This window comes from Chrysochloris asiatica, unplaced genomic scaffold (genome assembly GCF_000296735.1).
Source record: "Chrysochloris asiatica unplaced genomic scaffold, ChrAsi1.0 scaffold00065, whole genome shotgun sequence".
Lineage (NCBI taxonomy): Eukaryota > Metazoa > Chordata > Mammalia > Afrosoricida > Chrysochloridae > Chrysochloris > Chrysochloris asiatica.
In genome coordinates this window covers 13,071,723-13,086,153 of record NW_006408583.1, presented here as the reverse complement: position 1 = coordinate 13,086,153, position 14,431 = coordinate 13,071,723, and the positions used below count along the sequence as shown (strand labels likewise).

At 38.9% G+C, this 14,431-nt stretch overlaps 1 pseudogene; it reads left to right on the top strand.

Annotated features, from left to right (window-relative positions):
- The first annotated feature begins 507 nt into the window (after positions 1 to 507).
- LOC102811516 lies at positions 508 to 963 on the top strand (annotated as a pseudogene).
- The last annotated feature ends 13,468 nt before the right edge of the window (positions 964 to 14,431 follow it).

Genomic DNA, 14,431 nt, shown 5'->3' with positions numbered 1-14,431 from the left:
CAGTTTGTTGTACTGAGGTAGCTTGTTTGATACTATTGTCACTGGTATGTTAAGTCCCAGCATGATCACTTATGGTGGGCACGTTTCAGTAGAGCTTCCAGACTAAAGGAGAGTAGGACAAAGCAGATGTGGACCACTTCTGAAAGGTTAGCCCCTTAACACCTCATGAATAGCAGTGGAACACTGTCTATAACAGTGGCAGGAGATGAGCCCCTCAGGTTGGAAAACATTCAAAATGAAACTGGGGAAGAACTGCCTCCTCAAAATACAATTGACTTTAATGATATGGATGGAGCAAAGCTTTCAGGACCTTCATTTGCTGATAGTGAGAACCCCAAATGAGAAGAAATAGTGTCAAATATCTATTAATAATTGAGATGTGGAATGTATAAAATATGAATCTAGGAAATTTTCAAGTCATCAACAATTAAAGAGAAGACTTCTACTTGTGTTTGAGGTGAGCAGAGACGGAGACGAGAGCAGAGGCTGAACTCGGTATCTGACAAGATGGCCGGGTTTCCCCACAGGATTACTAAGGAAACCCAGTGTTTGCTGGCAGAACCAGTTGCTGGAATTAGAGCAGAACCAGATGAGAGCAATGCCTGATATTTTCATGTGGTCATTGCTGGCCTCCAGGATTCCCCCTTTGAGGGAGGGACTTTTAAACTTGAACTATTGCTTCCAGAAGAATACCCAATGGCAGCTCCTAAAGTACATTTCAAAATGTATCACCCTCATGTAGACAAGTTGGGAAGAATATGTTTAGATATTTTAAAAGATAAATGGTCCCCAGCACTGGAGAGCTGCACAGTTCTGCTATCCATCCAGGTTTTGGGGTTTGTGCTCCCAATCCCAGATGATCCATTAGCAAACGGCGTCACAGAGCCGTGAAAGACCAAAGAAGCCCAAGCTATAGAGACAGCTAGAACATGGAAGCAGCTACATGTCATGAATAGTATTTAAATCAATTTCATCATCAAGTGTACATCACTTCTCCTGTTCTCCCAAGACTTCATCCTTTTTTGTTTGCATTTAATGGACACAGTCTTAGACACATTACAGAATAAAAGCCCAGACATGTTCAGTCCTTTGGTGGTTAAATTCGCATTAGCAAATCTGTCTTGTCCTGATTCACTGTTGTAAAGCATGAGCAGAGGCTGGAAGTATCATCTGGATTGTTGCTAAATGTTTAAAAAAAGTGACCCCTCTCTGCTTTTATTCATTTCTCCCCCATCATGGTTTAATGTGAATGAAGGTAGTTGTCAGGGTTAGCTGCAGGCATGTGGGTGATTTTCTTTTACTTTTTAGTTAGAGTGGGGGAGGTAGTTTTATTTTAAATTTGTGGCCTCTTTTCCCACTTTTTATGGTGATCTAATTGCATTGGTGAGAGCCCTGATGTGGCATTGTGGGTTAATGCATCAGACTGCAAAGCTGTTTGAATTGCAAGATCGGTGGTTCAAGCTCACCAGCTGCTCCTCAGAAACCCTATACAGGGTCGCTATGGGTCAGAACCAATGTGATGGCACTTAACAACAATGACGACTATTGCATTGGTTAAAAGCAACTAACCAGTTCTTTAGAATATACCCTCTAGCCAAGTCTGACTTTATTTAGACACTGTAGATGGACAAGATTGATTGTTTCAACCAAAATGGGAACATTAAACAAACACCACAGCCCTCACTAATAACATTGTGACTTTTCTGTCAGATGTAGAATCCTTCCTTCAAGAAAAAGCTTGTGACCATGTTGTATGGCTTGTCTGGAAACTTCTGTAAATCTTATGTTTTAGTAAATTATTTTTTGCTATTCTAAAATAAATAAATAAAAATTAAAGGGAGTACATAAAGATTGATATCCTAAGCACTTGTTAGTGGAAATGGACTGGTTTTGGCTATTTTTAATCAGAGAATCATATGGTTTACTAAGCAGGGAATGACAAACTGAAGAGGAATGGCATCACATTCATTGTCAAAAACAGCATTTCAAGATCTATCTTGAAGTACAATGCTGTGTGTCATAGGATAATATTCATACTTCTACAAGAAAGACCAGTAAATGCCACTATTACTAAATTTACATACCAACAAATAAAGTCAACAATGAAGAAATTCTTCATTCTGACATTGATCAAATGTCCAATCAAGTCACATTAATAATTACTGTATTGTGACTGGAAAGTGAAAATTTGAAAACAAGAAACAAGAAAATTTCAAAAAATTTTGAAATCAGTAGTTGGAAAATACGGCCTTGGTGATAGAAACATTGCTGGAGATCGCATGATAGAATTTTGCAAGACCAACAACTTATTCATTGCAAATACCTTGTTTCAATATTATAAACATACACATGGACCTCACAAGATGGAACACACAAGAATCAAATTGACTATGTATGTGGGAAGAGAAGATGGAAAAGTTCAATATCATCAACCAAAACAATGCCTGGGGCTGACTGTGGAACAGACCATCAATTGCTCATGTGACAATCAGACTGAAGCTGAAGAAAATTGAAACAACTTTACAAGAGTCAAAATATGACTATATTGAGTATATTCCACCTGAATTTAGAGACCGTCTCAAGAACAGATATGCTGCATTAGACAATAATGACCAAAGACCAAATGAGTTGTGTGATAACATCTAGAACATCATACATGAAGAAAGTAAAGGGTCATTTAAAAGATGCGAAAGAAAGAAAATACCAAAGTGGATGTCAGAGAGATTCTGAAAATTGCTCTTGAATGTACAGAAGCTAAAACGAAGGAAAGAAACGATGAAGTAAAAGAACAGAATAGAAAATTGCAAAAGACAGTTCAAGAAGATAGTAAAATAATTACAATAAAATGTGCAAAGACTTGGAGTTGGAAAACCAAAAGGGAAAAACATGTTCAGTATGTCTCAAGCTCAAAGAACGGAAGAAAAAATGTAAGTCTCTACTTGAAATATTGAAGGATTCCATGAGTAAAATATTGAATGACACAGGAAATATCAAGAGAAGATGGAAGGAATGCACAGAGTCACTGTACCAAAAAGAATTGGTCAATGTTCAACCATTCAAGAACCAACGATCTGAAGGCTTTGGTGAAAAACAAAGCTCTAGGAATTGACAGGATACAAAGTGAAATGTTTAAGCAAACTGATACAGTGCTGGATGTGCTCACTCATCTTTGCCAAGAAATTCGGGAAACAACTACCCAGTAAATTGATTCGAGGGACCTATATTTGTGCCCACTCCAAAGAAATGTGACCCAATAGGAGTCATCAAACAATATCATTAATTTTACAAGCAAGTAAAATTTTGTTGAAGATAATTTTTAAATGGTTGCAGTTAGTGCATTGAGAGAGAGCTGCCAGAAATTCAAGCTGGATTCAAAAGAGGACCTGGAACTAGGGATATTATTACTGACGTCCGATGGATCCTAGCTGACATCAGAGAATACCAGAAAGATGTTTACTTGTGCTTTACTGACTCTGCAATACAACTCTGTGGATGATAACACAGTATGGAAAACATTAAGAAGAATGAATATTCAGAATACTTCATTGTGTTCATGGGGAACTTGTATGTAGAACAAAATACATATTGAATGGTTTAAACAGAACAAGGGAATATAGAATCATTTGAAATAAGGAAAAATGTGCATCAGCACTTTATCTTTTCACCATACTGATTCAATCTGTATGCTGATCAATAATCTGAGAAGCTAGAGTATATGAAGAAGAACATAGGATGAAAATTGCAGAAAGACTCATAACAACCTGTGGTGTGCAACAGATAAAAACGTGCTTGCTGGAAGGGAAGAGGACTTGAAATACTTACTGATGTATATCAAAGCCTACAGCTTTTTATATGGATTACAACTCAACATGAAGAAAACAAAACTCCTCACAATGAGATGATAAATGGAGAAAAAAAATTGAAGTTGTCAAGTATTTCATTTGACTTGGTCTACAATCAATGCTCATGGAAGCAGCAGTGTGTCATAGGATAACTGCTGCATAAGACCTCTTGCGCTCAACAGCAAAGATGTCGGTTTGAGGACTAAGGTGCGCCCGACCCAAGCCATGGTATTTTCAATTTTCTCATATGCATGTGAAAGTTGGATAATGAGTAAGGAAGATCACAGAATAATTGATGCATTTGAACTCTTGTATTGAGAAGAATATTAAAAGTACCTTGTACTGCCAGTAGAACAAACATATCTGTGTTGGAAGCGGTACAACCAGAATGTTCCTTAGGAGCCAGTGTGGTGAGACTTCGTCTCTCATACTTTGGGCATGTTATCAGGAGGACCAGTCCCTGGAGAAGGACATCATGCTTGTTAAAGTGGAGGGTCAGTGAAAAAGAGGAAGACCCTAATGAGATGGATTGGCACAGTGGTAGCACCAATGGGTTCAAGCAAAACAATTGTGAGGATGGCAGAGGACTGGCAGTATTTCATTATGTTGTACATAGGGTTGCAAAAACATAAGATTGGAGTGACTAATGTAAAAATAATTCCATGTGCCCATGACTCAGTGTTAATAATTATCAATATTTTCATAATTTTATTTTATCTACTTCTACATACATACTTTAAAAATAAATTTCTTGGAGCACTATAAAGCCAATTTCAGACACCATGACGTTTCATCTGAAATTTAAAAATTAGGTTTTTAATTTTAAGAATTTTATATTTTTTTTCTATAAATCAATTTAATCCATTTAAAACTTTTTGGTTACATTTTGTAGTTTTTTCTCCCTTGCTCATATTTTCAAGTGTGTCACTAACTTCTTTTAATGACAATAAAAATCTTTTTATACTTTATGTCTGATACTTATATTTTTTGAAGTCCTTATGAATTCATGCCTGCTGGTTTGTTTGTTTAAACTTTTTCTTTAAATTTTGGCTCAAAACCCGAAAAACCCAATCTAGTTTCTGTCAAGCCAACTCCAATCCCTGGTGACCCATGTGTCACAGAGTAAATGACTCCATTAGATCTTGTAGGTGCTGATCTCTCAGAAGTAGATGGGCAGATCTTTCTTCTGAAGTGCCTCTCCATGAGTTTCAGCCATCAACCTTTCAGTTTGTCAAACACTGAAACATTTGCCATACTCAAGGACTCTGCACTTACTGCTCATGGTGCCTTGCCTTTGTGCTGATTCTGTTTTATTGTGAGCTACTTATATATACATATTGTCAGGAGAGACCAGTTGCTGGAGAAGAAGATCATGTTTGGTAAGGTGGAGGATCAGAGAAAAAGAGGAAGACCCCCAGGGAGATGGATTAGCCAAGTGGCAGCATCAATGGGCTCAAGCATGGCAACAGTAGTGAGGTTGGCCCTGGGTCAGGCAGTGTTTCATTATGCTGTGCATAAGATCGCTATGGGTCAGTACCAACTCAATGGCATCTAATAACAACAACTTATTATACTTAGAATTTTACTTACTGGAATTCTTTAAGGCTTGGAAAGAAAGAGGATTCTTCAGAGAGGATCCACATTTGTTTTCTACCATGCACCTTGTGGTACTGCTAATCTGTGATCACTCAGTTAATTTCTTGGCTCTAGGAGCTCTGGTAGCATAGTGGTTACAAATCAGGCTGTGAACCGCAAGGTCAGCAGTTCGAAACTACTAGCTGTTCTGTGGGAGAAAGATGAGGCTTTTCTGCTCCCGTAAAGATTTACAGCCTCGGAAACCCTGTACAGGGTAGCTATGAGTTGGAACCGACTCCATGGTACTTAACAACAACAACAACAAGGGTTTTCAAACCTCTCAGGGTGTGTGAATTTAGGCTGGAAAGCTGAGTCAAACCTGCAGTTCCAACTGCTTAGTAGTGGTTTCGTTTCTCTCCTCTTTTCAGCACCAGGGCTGGAAGGGTACATTGTCTTTGTAGTCTCTTGGCTGTGGGTGGGGGGTAGAGAAAAGAAGCAGGGTTCTTTCTTGCTTACTTTTATTCTGTGGGTGGGTAGCCCTTTGGGATAGAGATCTATGGACGTCCCTCCATTCGGGAGCTCTAGGCTATATCTCTAATATATCCCTGTGCATCGGGAGCTGTGAAAACCGGAGTTCAAGTTCAGCTGGTTCAGTCCCTGGGTTGAAATTTCCTTTCTGTTTTGAGAGGTTTTTGATGGATTTAAGATGATACTTTTCATATATTTCATACAAGATTTTTAGTTGCTTACAGAAGGAAGATTGGTCCAACTACCTACCCTGTAATTGGAAATCCCCTGATCATTCTTGAACCCACACTATTCTAGTCTTCTGACATTTGACCAAGAGTCCAAAAAATAAATAAATATAATTTGTGGTTTGACCATACATGTGTCTATAAATGAGATTCAGAAGAATTCTGGTCCTTTGCAAACATTGTATTATTTGAGTGTAAGGATAGCAAGAAAAATGAATACAAATGAACTGAAATACATTCTTGGAGGTTGGGGTCAATGAATACATAACTCATCTCTTATAACTTGACTATGTCCTATGAATCTGTCTCCACAACTAAACTGAGTCTTCCAGAAAGATTTGTCATCCATTTAATTTGCATATCTCAGCATCTTGCATGAGAGACATACTATTGGCTGAATTAAGAACCAAATTATTATAACAGGAATAAAATTATTGAAAATCCAAACTGATTTAACTTCTTTTATATATTCAGAGAAGTTGAGAGGAGATTATCAGAATTCCCATGAGAGTAACAATGACATTTTTATTGTCCCTTTTCTCCCTCAAGGATCTAATGAGAATTGAAAAGGCTCTATCCTGAAGAAGCACTATATTGTTTACCACAGGACATCAGTGAGTCTTTGACTATGCTAAGGAATTCCAGTATAGAGTCTGGAGAAACAACTAAAGTGTTCCTTATAAGTAAAAAGTAGGAAGTTATTATGTTATGTTATGTGCCGTAGAGTTGGAACCGACTCATAGTGACCCTGTACAGGGTTTCTGAGGGTGTAAATCTTTAGGGGAGTAGAAAGCCTCATCTTTCTCCCGCGGAGCAGCTGGTAGTTTCGAACTGCTGACCTTGCGGTTCACAGCCCGATTCGTAACCACTACGCTACCAGTGCTCCTTGGAAGTTATTATAGTTGTTGTTATTACTATTTTCTCTTAACAGATGGGCAAAGAAGAAATAGAGTAGGAGAAAAGAGCCAGGGTGAGGGTGGTTACAGTAGGGCCTGTCGAAGCGTCCACAGAACATTTTAGACCATAGATACCTAGTACCATGTTTAAAGGTTTTTATGTTTCTGCAATGAAAAACCTTCCATCTTCCCAACCTCCAATCAAGCCAACTATGCCCACAGAGCTCTTATATGAATGTGTATCCCTATTCCCCAATATTATGTTGAAGCAACTCAAAGATGAAATATTATTTTCTTCGTAAGTGTGCACTTTGCTCTGTGTCACTAAAAGATAAGGCCTTAAAACTCAAAAACACAATTAGAATACCATAGCAGGCCTAAAAAAAGTTGACATTAATTTACTATTATTAAATATCGAACCAGGGTCTACATTTCCAACTGTTATGTTAGTCTCACAATATTTCAGAGTTTGTCTGGACAATTGGATTCTCTTCCAGTGACTGGAGAGTGCTTTCACCCTCCATTTAAAGTAGAGTGTGAAAACCCATCCTAGTGGGGCAGAACTCTTGAAGGCAGTTTCTGTGATCCACCCCTGCTTTCCATTATGGTCTCAGTTCTGAAAGCTTTACTTTGAATTTTCATGAAAATTTCTATTTCTATGAGGCCAACTGTCTTTTAGGCATGGCCTTATTTCTTTCAAGTTCTGAATCTTATCTTCCTATTTTCATTTGCGTGTCTGGACCAGATAATAGCTTTATGATACTCAAAAGCTCTTGATGGGGGCAGTGGGTAAGAGCATTAGCAGTACAAATTAATCATTGATGTCTGCTTTTTGTCATGCTTAGTCAGAAGCCCATTGACATATACATACATCTCTTACTTCCTAGCAATTCATATTCCTAGTCTTAAAAAGCGTTTCTTTCTGGTTCCTGCATGGTTACCAGTGAAGTGGCTAATGAGTAACAAAAGGTCTTATCATCAGTTGATGTCCAACCATGAGGTAAATCAGTGAGGGACTACAGAGTAGAGATACGAACCACAAGATTCTCAAAGGAGTTTCCATCAAAGCCTACCTTTACAAGCTCCGTTGTAATCCGCGTATGTTTTACATAATAAATGAAAGAAGAAAGAGAGAGGGGGATGAAGAAGGGCATGAGGGACAAACAAACAAACTAGTGGATGCCTTTGAAGTTTGGTAGTGATAAATTAATCTTTTCTTTCTTCAAAACTGGTGTAGTCATGAGCCCTCCAAGTCTCCTGTCAGATCATAATTAGGACATCTCAATCCCAGGACTTTACATTCTGTTTTCTTCCCTAGTAGACATGTCTATTCCTGATGAAGAGTCCCAATTTGGCAGTGTCTCTGTAAGCTAAACAAATGTCTGCCAAAACACTAGGCAGATGGTTACGAAGTAATTTTCACATTCCCTATATGAAGCTCACTGTGTCCTGCTGATAATAGGATTTCTATAGCAAATTTTCCCAGATTACGTAGGGACTAAAGTAAATTGATGGGGGTGGGTGTGTGTCAGTGCTAGAACCCTATTAGTTTGGACCACACGTGCAGTTAAATAACAGCAGAAACAATATTAGCATGGGGTTCAATTTAGATTAGTATGTACTTTCTTAAATGGATTATAAGTATCTATCACTTGATTGGAGTCCTGGTGTGGCGCTGAACTGCAAAGTCAGCTGGAACCACAAGGTTGGCAGTTCAAGCTCACCAGCCTCTCCTTGGTAACCCTACACAGGGTCTCTATGGGTCAGAACCAACTCAACGGCACACAACAACACCACAAATCACAATTTGTCCTTTTCTACTCACACTGTTTCCCTGATTGCCTTGTAGTCTGATGTCAGTTAAGATACATCATGAGTGCATAAACCCATCACAGGATAGCATTCACTTTAGAAGTCCTATTTAGGTGGGTGCCTATGGAATATTGGTCAGTGTGTTCTTTGCATGTATAAGATACTTGATCTTTTCTGACTCTCCCTGCTCAGAGATGGGATCTCTGAAACTACTATTAGCAAAGGATGAAAACAGACACCATCCGGTCTATGTATTTGATAACAAATCCTTGGCAGGTTTTTTGTTCTGTGCTTAACATTGCCATGAAGCTCATCTGTAATGTTTGAAGATCAAATGAGATTTTTGCCAACCCACTACTAGATAGGGAGGATTTATCTACAACCACACTATGATGTTCCCTTAATACCTTTCAAAAACACAAGTGCTTACATCCTAATAGGTTTTTAGCTTAAGATCTAATCATCCACTCTTGAATTAAGATGCTTGAATGAAGCCAACTCATTTGGAACTAAGCACTTTAATGTCAACAGAAGACATATGGTATGGAGACGGAATTACAAAGGCTCTCTTCTGAGGCATCTATTAGAAAGCAAGACTAAGACCCTAGCATCATTATTAGTTTACCCATTTATTTCTCAGTGAATAATTGAGAGTAAAATCATCTTATGGAAGTGGAAATGCTCTAATAATTACAAGTTAGGGATAGGGTGCATTCCCATTTGAAATGGTTGGAACATCCCTTTGCTCTATAATTACTGTCAATGGCATTCAATTTTAAAAGCAAGGAAAATACAACATATCTTGCATAAATTGTGAAAATATATAGGTAGTGTGAATATCAACACTCACATGTTGCCATTTGTAGAAAGGTATAAGAAAAACAAAACCCACTTATGCCAAATCGATCCCTTGGTGGTGATGGGAAGAGTTCTTTAAAATCAGTCAGACAATATTGACTTACCCACTTTATGCTTTCTTGATATCCTCTTCTTCTCCATTTGAATATTTGCCACAATTGAGCTTTTATTTGGTTTCTGTCCATACGTCCTACTATTTATAAGCTCTGTAAAGTCAGTACTATACTGTCTTTTTCACTAAGTTGTTGCTATGGTAAATTGTACTATTGGTTAAAATTATTCAATGTCTTTCACTAAAGGGATTCTTCCTACTGGAACAATATATTTCTAGTTCCTTTTGATTTAAGTCTTAGCCACGTGACTTGCTTTGGCCAATAAAATATGAGTAGAATCAACCTGTGAAACTTCTGAGTAGAAGCTTTAGAGTTTCCACTATTACTCTTTGCCTTTGCCGTGAAACCAACTAATCCTAGATAGGGACTGCTCTTTCCCCTGGGTCCTGAAATAATGATTCTTAGCAGAGTTCAACTTAATTGGGGATGGACATGGAACATGAGCTGTAAACAACAATGATTGGAGGTTATTTGTTATTGCTGCTCAACTTAGCCCAATTTGACTGATATAAATGTCCAAAGGTTTATCAGAGTACCTGGCATCTGGTAGGCATCAGTACATGTTTGCCGACAGATTTAGTCAATGCGTAGGTTATATGAAGGGAGAACATAAGAAGTTAGGCATGTGCAGGTCTAACGTAGTAAAATTCTGTCTTCTGAGAATGCATCATTATTCCAACATTTGGGTTTTAAAGTAAATTTAATAAAATGTTTGATTATCTGCTTTTGAAACTGAAGCCACTCAAGTTAAATACAAGTGGGTTACAGAAGGCATGTGCAATCTAGTGTTAGCAAGTTAGATAAAGCAGTGATTTCATGGGTGGGAGAGAACACTGGAGTGTCACAAAAGCCATTGAAGATTTCACTGAGGACATGAACTGGATGAACTATTAGATTTATCATGACTTATAGTTAGTGGAAGGAGCTCTGGTAGCGTAGTGGTTACAAATCGGACTGCTAACCTCAGGGTCGGCAGTTCGTAACTACCAGCTATTCCATGGGAGAAAGATGAGGCATTCTGCTCCCGTAAAGACTTGCAGCCTCGGAAACCCTGTGTAGGGTCACTATGAGTCGGAACTGACTCCACGGTACTTAACAACAACAACATAGTTAGTGGAGAGGTGAGAAAAGTACATGGCAGATTCTGAAAGGAAAAAGCATGAAACCCCCTCAAAAAATGTGTGGATTATGCTAACTCAGGGATGTGATTTAATAAAGACGATGCAGCTGTAGATTAATTAGATGGCAGAGTACAGAATGAATGAATGAGAAGACAGAGAGATGAGCACACTAATGGACTAATGGAACCCGAGGATCCCAGCTCTCATTACCAGAAGGACTAGATCTGAAAGTGACCGCAATAGAATGTGAAAAAAAAAAAGAACAAAATTCAAAATAATGAAAAAAGACCAGACTTCCTGACCTAGTGACTAAAGACTAGTGGAACCCCCAAGACTATGGACCTTAGACACCCTTCAGACTTAGAACTGAACTCAAAGCTCAGCTTTCACCAAATGACAGCCAGGCCTGGTGGACAGTACGACCAGGGAAGGAGATGCATACTCCCAAGAACAATCAACTGCAAGATATCAAAAAGGCAGCATTTTCCCAGGGATAAAACTCAAAAGGCGGGAAGGAGTGGAAACAGTAAACCGAGAGAGGAAGTAGCAAGAGCGTAAACCCATAGAGGAACTAGGAAAAGTATTGTTACATTGGGGGGTTGCAGTCCAGGCCATAGAACAAAATGTGTAAGAATTGTTGAATGGAAAACCAATTTCCTTTGTAAACTTTTACTCAAAACACAGTAGAGAATATAAAACCAAAATAAAATAAAAAGCTACTTTAGAAAATGTAACATCATAAAAATGGAGATTTACTCTCAGTTCTCAATTAACCTATAAAATCAATATGATCTTAATAAAAATACCAAGATTATTAGTACTTTAGCAAGGAGGGAAATAGGTTGGAAATTTTTCCAGTGAGCATGTAAAAGTAAATATGAGAAAAATTCTGATAAAGAACAATGAGGGAGACATTAAAACACATAACATCTAAATAATCAACACATCAGACATATCAATGGGAGAGTTCACTGAACTTCATCAAAATCAAAGTTGTATGTATCCAAGGATTTCAACAAGAAATGGAAGGACAATCTACAGAACTGGAGAAAACACATGGAAGTCATATAGCTGAAAAGCGTTTAGTATCCAGAATTAAACAAAAGAATTCCTACAATGCAAGAACAAAAAAATGGCCAATAAAAATGGGCAAATAATTTAATAAACATTTTTCTAAAGAAAATGTATAAAAGGCTAATAAGCATATAAAAAGCTGCTCAACTTCATTAGTCATTGTTTTTGTTAAGTGCCATGGAGGTGATTTCAACTCATAGTGACCTTGTATGGGCTTCTCCAAAGCTTCATATATTCTTCGGGAGCAGGAAGTCTCATCTTTCTCATGTGGACTCGGACTCCTGAACTGGTGGTTCACATTCCAGTGTTTATCTTATAGAACTATCACAATGCCCTCATTAGTTATTTGCTGTTGTTAATTGTCTTCAACTCAGTTCTGACTCACAGTGACCCTCTTCAGGGTTTCCAAGGAGCAGCTGGTGGGTTTGACTCACCTTTCTTGCAGTTGCTTTATCCTACAGCACCACACCAGGATTCCAATTATAATAATAATAATAGTAATGACTATTATTATTATTAACAATGTAGTGCATTATAAGGGCCTATTAGGTAAATGAAATAGGATGGTTAGGTTCTCAACACTCAGTTAAAAATTATTGCTTGGTTGGAGAACCAAACAATCTATAATAAAGAAGATGTTACTGTTGTTGTCAAGTGTTGTTGAGTTGGTTCTGATTCACATCCACCCTCTGTAAGGTTTCTGAGGAGCAGCTGGTGAGTCTGAACCACCAAACTTCTGATTCAATCTGACTTGTGGTTGAGTGCTTATCCTACAGTACCACACCAGGACTGCAATAAACAAGATATGCTTTGCAAATGCTTGACTGTGGGTAGATTCATTGAGTTGCACTTTGCGAGATTCGTACTGTTCGTGGTTCATATGATGAAAATTTGGATATGACAAGGACATTCCGCTCCCTGTTCTGAACAGTAAGAGAAAGTACAATGTGGAGAGTAATTCATCCAGGCAGCTTCTAATGTTCTCTTTCCAGAAGGAACCTGAACCAAGCGATACAAGCTCTGGGACTTTCAATTTAGGAAGAAAACAAACAAAAAGAAATCGCACGAATTCACACTCAAGTGCTACTCTAAACCAGAAGAACAGGTTTCAAAAAAATAAACACTTTCTCTGACTAATCAGAAGGAAATCTGTTCTCTGGAAGCCCTCTGTGTAGATATTAACATGGAGAGATGAAAATGGCTCATTAATGATTCATGAAAACCGCTGTCACCAGCAGCTGAAGCATATTTTGGGATGGATAAAATGACTTGTTCAAAACACACTCTACTGCTACCCAAACCTCCTACAGCTCTGGGTCTTTCTTCTTGGCTGCCATAGTGTGAGTCACCACGCGAGGGAGCCCAAGTTTCTTTGCTCCTGCGTTCACTACAGGCACCAGGATGCATGGGAGCCTGCTGAGGGACCCATCCTTTACTCTATTGTACTTTCTCAAGTTCTGCCCGGTTTGACATTTTGGACCAGATAATTCGTTGCTGTGGAGGGTCTGTCCTCTGCCTGGGAGGATGTTTAGTAATACCTGGGTGCCACCAGATACTAACAATATCCTCCTTTTCTCAGTTGTGACCATCCAGTCTCTAGACATTAACAAATTCAACCTTGGTTGATAACTCACAAGCCCCCCAAACTTTGGTGTGTGATGGAAAAGTGTAGCAGAACTGAGAGGAAGTCATGGCGAGGCCAGCTGTATTTGTGTCTCTCTGGCGTGAGCAGCCTCATGACAGACAGGATGCAGGATGATCTGATCCTGGTCCGTCCACCTCTCGTGTAATCAGAGAGCCCAGATCATGGTCCGTCTTTATTAAGAGGGGAAGCACTGTCAAGGCCTGTCTGGGTTGGTACACGCTGAGGCACTGCTGTTGGTAACAGCTCAAATGATTTGTTAATTATTCATTGCTATTTGTCATAAAGTCCTGAAGGGTTGCCAAGTGGTAGCATGCAGGCAATACTAAAGCAGAGGACGCGTCTTTCCATATTTGACAATGGATATCAGACATGGGATGGTGTTTTGAAGGCACACACAAGAATCTGGGGCCCATACCGTGACAGTGAAGGTGGAATGATGAAGAATGTGGTACTCTGAGAATGTGATTTCAGCATCCTCAGGGCCCTGCATTCTACTTTCTCCCTCTAAAGTCCCAGCTCCATTTGCTGAGGAGACAGATAGCAAGGGAGGTACGGCCTCCAGCATGAAAACCAAACCAGAAGAGCTCTTAGGCTCAGATTTCTAGCATAAAAATCCAACCAGAAAGGCTCCTAGGTTCAGGTGGCACAATAGGCATAAGACCCTCCCACTTTGAGAGCCTTCCCCTCTTCTCCCCAAGAGGTAGAAACACTCCTAGCAGCATACCATCCCCTCCCCTTTC